Here is a 12,039-nt window from a genome sequence, read left to right as displayed (position 1 = left end):
TACAGCACTCCTCAAATCGCAGACTACGCTTCATAAACCCTGTGCCATTCAACCACGTATGAGACCAGCCACATGTGCATAAAGGACACTCTTTAATTCAGGAAATTTTCGTAAGGCTCTAGCAGCAACACTGTAGAATCCACTAGTTACACATAACACATCAACCAATTTAATCTTTAAAAAAAAAAAAGAAAGCACTGTTAAATTTCTGCTACAACCGATGACAATGCAGGGTCGTGAAGTCGCACTTCCACTCGCCACCCTCAGATTGCAAAGGCAGTGTCGCGTCAGAGAAATGATTTCTGTAAAAATCCATTTTCCAAGCCTTGAATGACACGTCGTGTGGCAGCTCCCCAAAAGACCTGTTGTGATGCGACTCATTAGTACTTTGACACTCTCAACATTGTACGGCTGCACAGTATACGGATGCAAAGAATAAAATGCACAATAGACCGTCTCTGGTCATTTTAAAAGGGTTCTTGCAGAATCCCAATTTTAAACATTGCTGATCTTGACTCAGACATCTTTAGTAGTTCAGTGAATTTTCTCTCTTTATAAGCGGTGAGGGCACTCTGGACATATACCTCCTAAATCATTCCAATTGTAATCACCATGTGGTATTTTAAATTACTGCATTTTTTTTGTCCATGAAATTACATTTACGGCGTCTTTAATTTGCTTGATTTGTCCAACAAACAGCATAAAAAACCTATAATAATTCAAATGTACTGTCAGCAAAGAAATAGCAGCAAATCCTTATTTTTGAGGATCTGTAAACAAAACATATTTGTCACTTTCACTTGAAAAAGAGCAGAATTTCTTAAAGCATATACATGTGTCAGTGTACAGCATCTGATTTGTTCAATGCTACTCCAACTACTACCACTACCCTTTATCCATTAGCCCATCTATAAGGCAGATTATTCCATAGGTGCTTCAGTCCTTATTTGGCCTTGAACAGATGAAATATTCGGGTCGGGGAGATATTTGACATCTTCAGTCTGATTAAACAGGAAAATGAAACATCTGCCATCAATCAGATTGGACGTGACACTGGGAAGGTCTCTCTGATTGGATGTTTAACTACAGACGGTGATTGATGAGTCATCCCAGGCAGAATAACCCGGCGGCGGCAGTCACCCTTGGGTCGACTCCCCCTCGGATGAAACACCAGCTAAGTTCAGAGTCGACTTGGAGGGGCATCGGGGTTGGGACTGTTTTGGTTTGAATCTAATGATTTATTCAAACAAATTCATGGCAAATGACAGCTTTTATCATGTCCCAAAATGAGCACACTTTATGCCGCCCCCCCCCCCCCTCGTACAGACGACAACACTTACCCTCTACAGGCCATTTTGTTTCAGTTATTAGAGACAGCTTTACATCCCTGAGCTTAACTGCTCCATGCAGAGGCATTTCAATACAGCAGCCACCTCCCCCAACACACATGGATTTGATAAAACAACCATGGAGTACAATATAATAACTACAGTATATGAGTATTAGTCAAATGTGTTTGTTACGCTCAAAATCTTGATTTTTGATATTGGAAGATTAGAAAAGGCTTTTAGTGTGTGCGACTATGATTAGGGGAATAAAAATTCAACGATTCTTTGCAATCTTTCACGTCCATCGACACAGACTAAATGTTTCGGGAAGTGAGCGAAACAGATTGACTGTGAATTCGCGCTCACACGTTTTTCAAAAAGACCAAAAGCCACGACCAACACAACTTCACCCTCACGCGCGAAACCCTGCAGCTTCTGATCCGGTCACATAGGACACATCACAAGAAGCTATTTCATTGTCATTAATCCTCTCGGTTAATTTTCAAAGCTAATGTTCCGGTATGCTGTGGTTGCACCTGGTAATCCACAGTGATGTGAGTGGTGAATATCTCAATATAGTTACGGCTTATCATCATGCAGAAGAAATGTGTGCATTATCTACCTTCCTCAGTATGTGTGTGTGTGTGTGTGCGTGTGTGCATTGGTCTCTGCGGGCAATTTTCCATGTGGTGACGCGTAAGGCAAACACAGCTTATGGCTTCAAGGAGGGAAGAGTAGCTTGTCCTTTTATTGTATGCAGCGTAGCCAGGGCAACACAACAGGAAGCGGTGCGCCTGCAGAGTGGATGTGACCCCTTGTGATAGAATCAAAGGCAGCGTCACCCACTCACAACTTCACAACTCTCAGAGACTAGCTGACACACAAACACGCACACATCCAGGCTATCTTCGTACTGCCATGTTTATGCGTCATAATGCAGGTTTTTTGACAGACGCTAGGACAGCCCTGGAAAGCAACAGGAGCCCTACCGTGTCCTCATTGAGACGTAATATGATAGAGGAGGGGGGGTGTTGTCCCTACCCTTGAGCACAAAACACTTTATAAATAACTAAGAGACACACGCGTGTGGCTCATTAACATTATTATTCCAACACAAACACACACACACACAAGTGTGTAAACACATGCCGGTATACACACACGCACACACACACACACATACACAGAGGACATTAAAGATATTAATAACTGTCAACATGTGTAATAAGAAGAAACTAAGACAGATAATCTCTGGGTATATGGGTAAAGTTTCCACACTAAACATCCTCTCTTCATAGATACAAGATGTTTAAGAAAGCTATTATGAAAATAATGATTACAAAAAATGAATCAGGGCTGAAAAAGGGTTTGATCCTCAATGAAATACTTGGATCGGCCAGGTCGGAAAGATATTAACACTGTGACACATCCTCTTTGGGAAAATTCAAATGTTCTTTTTTTCCATCCATAGATAGCGAATGCCGATTACCAGACACAGCATGCCTGTGTCGTTGGGTGTGTGCACTGTATGTTTGTAGGGGTCTGTCCTGAACTGACCCTGGTCCAGCGATAACATCATTATGGTGCAGCGCTACTACCTCAAGCGGCCCCCCTGCCGTTTCCAAGGCAATGACCAGGGCCCGCTCACTTTCCACCTGAAATGCATTTACAAGATCTGTGTGAGCGCTGTGTATTGTCTTGACAATTGCACATTTACATACAATACACAAGAGCGGTAGTATCTGTCTGTGGTTTGTGCCCGAGTGTGCCTTTGCATGTACGAGCAACGTGTCTGCAGCGAGTAGGTTGTTCGGGTTAAACAAACGCTTATGGTCAACAAGTCGGGGTGTTAATAGAAATTTGTGTTTGCGTGGTCGTTTGATGAAAAGCAACGCGATATAACAGAATCCCATAGATTCACAGTGCCTCAGGGCATGACCGAGTGAAACAGGCACACACACACACACACACACAAATGCCTACGCAGTACAGATAATAGGGAATACATTTTTGGGACTGCCCCTTGCTCCCCCGTGCATGCCTTTCAGCTGCTGATGCAGGAATTTCAGAGGAACCTTTTACAAGCTGCTGTGCTGACAGTGGGCATTTTCCACATGTTTAACCAGGTCTCAAATGAGTGAGAAGCCATAAGTTATTTTGTGTGTGTGTGTGTGTGTGTGCGTTCGTGAGATAAGAGAGCAAGAGAGTGCAGGGCTGGTAGCTTCTGCGTGGTCCCCAGGTAATGAGAACCAGGCCCACTCGAGTCAGATAATGACTGCTGATATATTGCGTTTCTATTATACACTTGCCTCGGAATCTTTATGATGGATTTAATTGGCGAAAAACAAGCAGGGAAATGTGTGCTTCAATGTGCTTGAGGTTATATGTGTGTGTGTGTGTGAGTGTTTCTGTCTGCGTACGTGGGTTCTTGCAGGCCTCTTTAAAGCTGTTTGGGTGGTTATTGATCTGTAATTAACAGATGCTAAATTGCTCTAAATGGCCTGTGGAGCTCTGCGAGTTGCTCATGTGTCGCTGGGGATACAAGTAAATGCAGTACAAATGAGATGCATGCAAAGATGGGCTATTAAGCAGCTAATAAACAAGAAAGTCAATCCAATTACATTGAAGTTAACACTTTAGTGACTGGTCGATGACAGAAAAGGGATTGTGTAAATTTATAATAGACAGAAGAGTTTGCGGGGGATACATAAAAAAAGAGTCCGCCTTGTCAAAGATGAAACCATTTCATGACTTTTCTCACCGATTCCCTTTAAATAAAATAACAACAATACTCACTGACAAATACGCCTCGAGAAAACAACGAGCCGGTGGAGAAAGCTGCGAGAACGCGAGCCCAGATACGAATAAATAAAGACAAGAGGACGAGCGCAGGAGCCAACAAGACTCATCCCTCAATACAAAAATGACCCAAAGTAAATAGAGCAGCTGCAGAGCATCTTGACACAATTCCACAAAACACAGCAGGTGCGGGACTGTGTGTTGGTTATGTCGGCCCAAGGGGAGCAGTGGGACAGTTGCCTGAGCAACAGTCGGCTCCATATGGCCAGGACCACATTAGAGATATCCCAAATTTTACAATATTGTTCACCAAAAGGCTAGACATGGAAAAACTTGGCGCAGTAGGTAGTTAGCTGTGCCGGCTTACATTTTCCACGCCTGTATATCATTGCGTGCTCATTATTTTATCCTTATCCTGTTGCATTTGAGAGGTCATTTTTCGACTAACAAAAAAACACAGTGAGGGAGATTTGATTCAAACAACGTGGACTTTTGAAGACAGTACAATCTTAATCCGAACGTCATCTCCTCTCCATCAAACGCTGTAAATGAGAAAGTGATGACTTGCTCAGCCAACGGGTGGACAGCAGTTAGGAAAAAGAGCCGGGGCAAGCGGCCAGGCATGCTGCGATTGATGAGTCCTTGGGCAAATAGATGTCCCCACAGAGCGACTGTGTCAAAGTACTGCTTAGTGAGGGAAAATGTGAGAAAGAAAGTGAGAAAAGGAGAGGGGCAGTGAGACGAAAATGCACATGGGAGCATGCGATGACAATGGGCTGCACAATGAAAAGTATAAGTTTACTTCTCTGGCCTCTGGGTCCTCTTTGTTCAAGCCATATTGCATTAAATACATTTTGGTACATACCCACAACAAATATGAAGCTACAACAGCAGCTGTTTAGCTAGTGTTTCCTTTTTTGTCTTTTGCCTTTGCGACTGCGTTTTAATAGTACACCACTAACTCAAATCCTTGGTTTGATAGGTCAATAAATTCTCTCTTAGGCTAATAATAATAATAATAAGTGGCTCCATTTTTGGTATGTCTTTTTTTTGCTGTTTTCTTTTTTGGGGGGAAAAGGTTCAGTGTGTAAACAAGGTTCGCGTAGGAAGGGAAAAGTAAGTATGGAACAACTGCGTAAGATTTTGAGATCTCAGATTCAATTCGGGTGGCCGATCTGTGAAGATGGAGCCCGTGTCCTGTGGGCCTCCCACACAGCCAGAAGCCAGCTCGCTGTGTAGGAGGGAGACAGACTGATTGAAATCCGCCTCGGAGCGCTGCTGTGCCCTCGCTGACACCCAGAGGGTCGGACTCTGTTAGATTACCTCATGAGGTGAGGTTTGATTAGACTGTTATGAACTGTTATTTTACTGAATGGTTGATTGGTTTGTGCCTCGTTTATCCGTGGGAGTGGATGTGCATGTGGTAGTGTGGTAGATGGAAGGAAGAGAAGAGTGAGAAGCCCAGGTAAAAAAAACTATACCAGCATACCTGTTTTGTGGAGGAAAATGTCTTAACTGGGTCTGATTTTCTGTTCTCTAACCCTCAAAAGAAAAACAAACTCAACCGCCTTTGGCTGCCAGCTTGACGAGCCGGTGATTCACTCTTACTCATGGGGAGGATATTGCAACAATAATATGACAGGAAATAGTTTAACATGGATTAACACATTTTGCCATGGCAGATTTTCTGTTGTTGAAACCATACATTTTTCTCACAAGAGAGCGTGAAGCAGAAGTTCCTGCCACCCTGAATATCTCATTAAGTGTGTTTTTTCTATCACCTAATGGTAGTTTACCTTATCTTACAGTGACTGGATAAAAAGCAGATTCGGTCGGTACCTTCATCTCGCCAACAGGGAATAATCTCATTTAATTTTTCTGGTTCATTTATTATCCCTCTAATACCGAACACCTTGTATTGTGTTTAGGGAGCTGGTTCAGATCAGAGCGTTGCGCGTGAACGCGAGTGAGAGGCGGAGACGGTGCAGACGGCGATGGCACAGCGGATTCTATCACAGGGTCTACTTCCTCTCCACAGGCCTTCTGCTTCCTGTTGTGTTGCCATGGCGCTGCATACAAAGGAGGACAAGCTACACTTCTCCAGGAAGCCATAAATAATTGATTGGCAAGTGGCTTAATCAGCCCCGAGGCAGGCTGGCAATTCTACAGCTAATTCCACAGCTGGCTATAAATAACTCATTACGCTAATTATGGCATGTGAGCACACAGCTAGCCTGCGAGCGCAAACACAGTCAAGCATGACTACTGCGCGGACTCAAACGTTGCGTCCGTATGGCAATGTTTTCGAGTTGTAAAAAGTCCAGCAGCAGGCAGCAGCCACCGGTTGTGATACCTCTGACGAGATGGAGGGGCGAGGGGAGCCTCGACACTCTGTTGGAAGGTTCACGGACTGCCCGGCGTGGCAGTCTTGGACCGAGGAACCCGGGGCAGACCGCGTTGACTGAAGATAAACTGCTTACACCCCCCCCCCCCCCTTCTACTTGACAAGGACAGTGAAAGTGATTCCCTGTGACACAAACCTATCAGAACTCTCTTACCGTGACAGGCGTCTCCCTTTGACACGTCTCAATGGCGCTCTCGTCGTGATGGAGCCTGTCTTCAAGACAGCCAGCAGGGACAACGGGATTCGGGTGATGGGGAAAGTAGAAGGAGAAGCACTTACGGAGACCTGGGAGAGGTGTTCCTCCTCTGGGCAAAGCCGTAATGACCTTACTGTCTCTGTCTGTGTCAGTAGCACTCTGGTGTCCTTCTGTTTCAATCACATCCAGACTTCCTGCTAATGACAGGAAGTGGTGATAATGCACACGAAAAACGCCACGCTGGTTGCATTTTGGGGAAAAAAAACAAACTTCAGATGTTTACTGCCTGAGAGAAAGGCAACACAAAACACGCCGAGGTCAGCGGCGACGTTTGATGAATGGCAAGCGTTTTGGATCAAAGGCGGCACACACACACACAACCTTTTAGTACATATAGTTCTCGGGGGCAAAGTGGTCTTTCTTTGAGAGGGATTGAGTATTTTGGGACCCTGTGTTACAATCCACCGCCGCTAATGCAGTTTCAATTACATCATATTGGCCTACTCGTCACTATTCAACCCCCCCCCCCCCTCTTTCTGTTCAGATACAAACGCGCAACGTTTCATAATCTAAAGGCAATCTAAGGGGCCCAGGAACACAGTGTACTTTGCTGTTTAATCGTCTCATCGGACAGGATGGGGATTTGAATTTGGTCATAGAACACAAAAAGATTTACTAAAAAGGGGGAGGAGATTACGTCAGAGTGAAGAGCCGGCTATTGATCCACCAAACCATTTAATTGATATTTAGTAAGAGCACCAGTGGGGCTTTAGGCTCATGTCAGCTGGTCTTTCTGTTGATCGGCCCGGGCAGTCCACCACTTTAGTCCACAATGACAAATCTCAGTGTGACTGTGGCAATTGGGTGATTCTTCCCCTCGTGCCATCCTCGACCAAAGGTTTTTACTTATTCAGTAAGATAACATTGGTTGGATTAATGGGTACTAATGGGTACTAAATTTCTCACACACATTGGGCTCCAAAACAATGAATCTTGGTCACTTTCCCAATTAGCAGGTTCACATTTGTGGTTTAGACATAAACTCATGAATGAATTCTGCAGCATTCACACATTCCACAGGATGCATTATGTGTCCATTTATGGATCTGTGACACCATCCTTAGGGGAGATAACTTAATACAAATAGGACCAGTATAACTACTGGCATTCCCTTTATGGTAAGTGCTAATGAGCAAATGTCAGCGTTATATATCGTGTTAAATTAAGATGGTGGTCATCGTAAACATTACCACCAGGCAGAAATTAGCCTACCTCATTATTGTCAACATCTTCATTGTAAACAATCAGGGTCATATAATTCCACAGATTGTATTGAGTTATTTCTGGATTTTCATAATATTCGGTGAGAATATTAGCGGATTCTACAATTGCACAATTGCAAAAAATGTAGCAGCCAAATAACTAGTAGTTCAATTGACTTTTTAAGGAAAAAAGTGATATCCTAAAAGAGCCCTTCAAAGTTAGCTGATGTGGCCCAATATGAAACCACAGCACTGTCAGTCAGGTGTGAAGTGAAGACGCCACAGAGCCCCTTTTATCTCCAACACCTCCCTACTCGTCTGGCCTCTGCCAGCAGCGTGCCCACTCACCGGGAGGAGGTGGCAGCGGGAAAAAAACGGGGGGCACGATGCAATGCCACAGTAGCGGCGACCCCGAGGCCGGCCCAATGCCAACCACTCAGTGCCCACTCAGGCCCTCTGAAGTGGGTTGGCTGTTTTAACGGGTGTCGGGTTTAATTAACACGGGCCGTGCAAAGAAAAAAAAAAACAATGTGGTGATGGGTCAAACTTGCATCAGGATTTTATTAGGCATTGGCCTGGAAGGTTCCACTACCGCACGCGCAATAGCATAGTTATTCAACTCAATGGACTGGTAGTTTTAGTGAATGTTTAGATAGAAGTCCGTCCTGCATTTAAACAACCGAAGGGGCAACGCTGACTGGGTTGTGTGAGACATGGAATACTATTGAGTGAAGTCGAGTTTGAGTTGCTGATCCATCAATTTTCAAGGCTTATGAGATAACAAAACAGTGCACAAAGGTGTCCAATACTCTGACCCAGGAATTTAGAACTCAATAATTGTCTCTTATGTTGCAAAGTAAGTGTTTCGAAATGACAAGAAATATGCTTTTGCATGTTTTTTGTGTCTGGGAAGACTACACTTTTTTTCTCCAGACCCCTTTTGTTGGCTTCCCTGCTATTGATTGAAACGAATGCCTGTGCAAGTGGAAAGCCTGGTTGTTTGCTAAATCAAACCTGTACATTGACCCTTTTACCAGTATTTACACACATCTTTGATTTAGCTCCACAATATTGGACCTGGTCACTAGTCCGTAAATTTGAAGTGCTTAGTGGATGGCACTAGGCACAAAGAAGAGGGGAAAAAAGGCATTACGGTTGGTCCTGATGGAACCAATAAAAGTGTGTACCAAATTCTGTTGTAATCACTTGTAGAGATATTTAAGGACATACTGTATCTGATGCAAACATTTGGCACAAAATCAAATTGTAAAACACCTCAGAGACCTCCCTGCCGGGGTGACTAGAAACGTAACAGCCGATACCTGAAACATGTAAATGATCCGTGTCTCTCACACAATGGCCCTGTACCTCTATCTATTTATGCCAAAGAAAAAAAAAAAGTGAGCAGGAGACTGTCGGTGGCCTTAATATTCTCCATGGCATCCATTGAACGTTTAAGGGTTTTTTCAAAATGATTGAGCTCCTCTCCCGCCTTGTTGTCAGCTCTTATAAATGACCCTCAGGAGTTTTGGGATGGGATGAATAAATCAGGTTGACACGTAATGCAACAGAGGATCTATACATGTGGTCTATTAATAGACCCTTGTGGAGTGTGTGGTGCTCACAAATAATTATGCAACCGTCGAGGGTAAACATGCCCTCACGCAAGTCATGAATAAACGTTCATTTTTCATGGCTTCAAACTTGGCGAATGGGTTAACCACTAAGGGTGTATTTATGTATATGACTGCGTCTTAACACTCACAGAAGATTGAAGGCATTAGACTCATTAGAACACAAAAGTCATTTCATTAAGGGTTTGAATTCATTCTAAAAGGAGTACAGTAGTTGCATGGTGATGGTAAAAAAAAATAACCAGCAAAGAAGGGAGGTCGACGTGGTTGAAGGTTATTTTCTTTTCCTGAAGTCATTGCCAAACATGGTTGTGGAGCTGCAAATAGTATTTTTCCCTCTCCTCTATGCAGAGATTGTGCCATCACTCGTTTGGGTGGAGGTGCATTAGAAACATACAGAGTATTTCCAGTTCAAGACGGAGTTATTTCTGTCCTGAACAAATTGCTGCCACAGAGTGGGGTCCAAATTGCCCATCCTGCACTGTGTGGCTCCCAACTTGAAGCTGACCACGGCTCCATCTGGCAATGCTGTTTCCTTCCTACGGTGCACGGCAACACTGAAGGAGAGGGAGGAAAATAGGGGAGGATGAGTGGAGGCCATATTCACGGGTGTATTTCGTAGTGAGGAGGACATCAAAACTGGGGGGTTTGAAACTGCAAACGACGTGCACACAACCCACACGTGAGCCAACCCTGCCGACCCCTTCTCCCCAGTGACAGTTGTGTTCCTTCAGGACTCACGACAAGCTATGTGTGTGTGCGCGTGTGTGTGCGCGTGTGTGTGTGTGTGTGTGTGTGTGTGTGTGTGTGTGTGTGCGTGATGTAACATAAGCCCTCGTTTTGCCCAGATTCTGCACAGCTGGGCTTCTCAGTATTCCAGATTACAATACGTCACGGCTTCGCTCTCGGCCCTCCCTTCTGCCCAGCACATGCTCTGGTACACTCAAAGTACAACGCATGCACAAACCATCTCCAATGATGTCATTGAATTACATTGAAATACCTCTGATATCTTTGTTCCTCTATCAGGCAAATAGATGTGTTTACCTTTGCTCCTGTCACACTAAACTCAGCATATTTATCTCCCCACTCATCTCCTCTTGTTTCATCTTCTGTTATTCCTCGCCGACGGTCGATGTTTCTTCCTCTTTCCGTCGAACCCGCACAGCTTACGTCTTGGTTTGCCAGAACACGACAAACCACTGGCCAGATGTCAAGACTTTGTGCGTCTAATTTGCATCAAAGCACATCCTAGGAAGGAGAAATACCGAGCATTTTTAGTCAAATCTGTTTTAGGAAAAAGGTGAGGATAAAAAAAAAAAAAAACTTCAGCTGCACCAAATATGCTAGATGGAGTTTAAAAAGCAAAAAAAAAAAATCTGTGCACTGGAGCATAGGACAAGGAAGAGAACCAAAAGAGGACAAAGGGAGGTGAGAAAGAGATGTGGTGAACGAGAGAAAAGATGGTGGGGAGGAACGCGCGAGGACTCACTCACAACCGCACAAGTAGACTCGTCGGATGAGCTGTGCACCGTGCCAGGGAGCGGGATGATAGTGGAATGGGATGATAGTAGACTGCACAGGGTTTGATGAAGGCATTTGGCATTTGGTGTGTGTGTGTGTGTGTGTGTGTGTGTGTGTGTGTGTGTGTGTGTGTGTGTGTGAGTGACAGAGAGCTCTCTGCCTCTGTGAGTATTGCTCTCAGTCATGGTATGGAATACTACATTGCACACATACAAAACCGACAGAGAAACACAGCCACACACACACACACACACACACACACACACAAATCCACATAAATCCTCCACCAACAGACACACCCGGATTATACTGCCCCCCCCCCCCCCATTTTGCTTTTACACCCACAAACATGCACACACGCACACACACAGATTACTGGCTACTAGCTTCCAATGGTTTTCGAAGCATCATGAGAATCGAACCATGATGTCATCTCTTCAGCGCAGTACATGGATTCATTCAGGGGACAAAACGAACATGCGCTTTGCTTTCAGCTTCCTCCTGAAACACTGAACCAGGCTGTGAAACACGGCACAAGTGTTTAAGTCAGAGCGTCAGCTGTCATTACAAGTGCAAAGAGTCGCTTTCCTGCAAAGCCAAAGGCGATACTAAAAGGGAACGTGTACTCAATGGTACATATGTGATGTGGTTACATTCAAGCAACATTCAGAATACTACAAAGTGTGACAGGCCCCGGGAGTTGTAGATGAATCGTTATTTCTGCAATCATTTCAACCTGCTAAGATCATCCCCTGGGCCTATTCGCCCACATTGCTACACACACACACACACACACACACACACCTATCCATAAATACGGAGAGGGAAAGCGATATCACAACAGCGGGCAGTGGCCCGGAGTCCGGGAATTGACTGCGGTGAAGCTTACGTC

The sequence above is a fragment of the Pungitius pungitius genome, chromosome 2, assembly GCF_949316345.1.
Source record: "Pungitius pungitius chromosome 2, fPunPun2.1, whole genome shotgun sequence".
Classification (NCBI taxonomy): domain Eukaryota; kingdom Metazoa; phylum Chordata; class Actinopteri; order Perciformes; family Gasterosteidae; genus Pungitius; species Pungitius pungitius.
The sequence above is the reverse complement of the archived record's forward strand: the minus strand, read 5'-3'. Positions refer to the sequence as shown.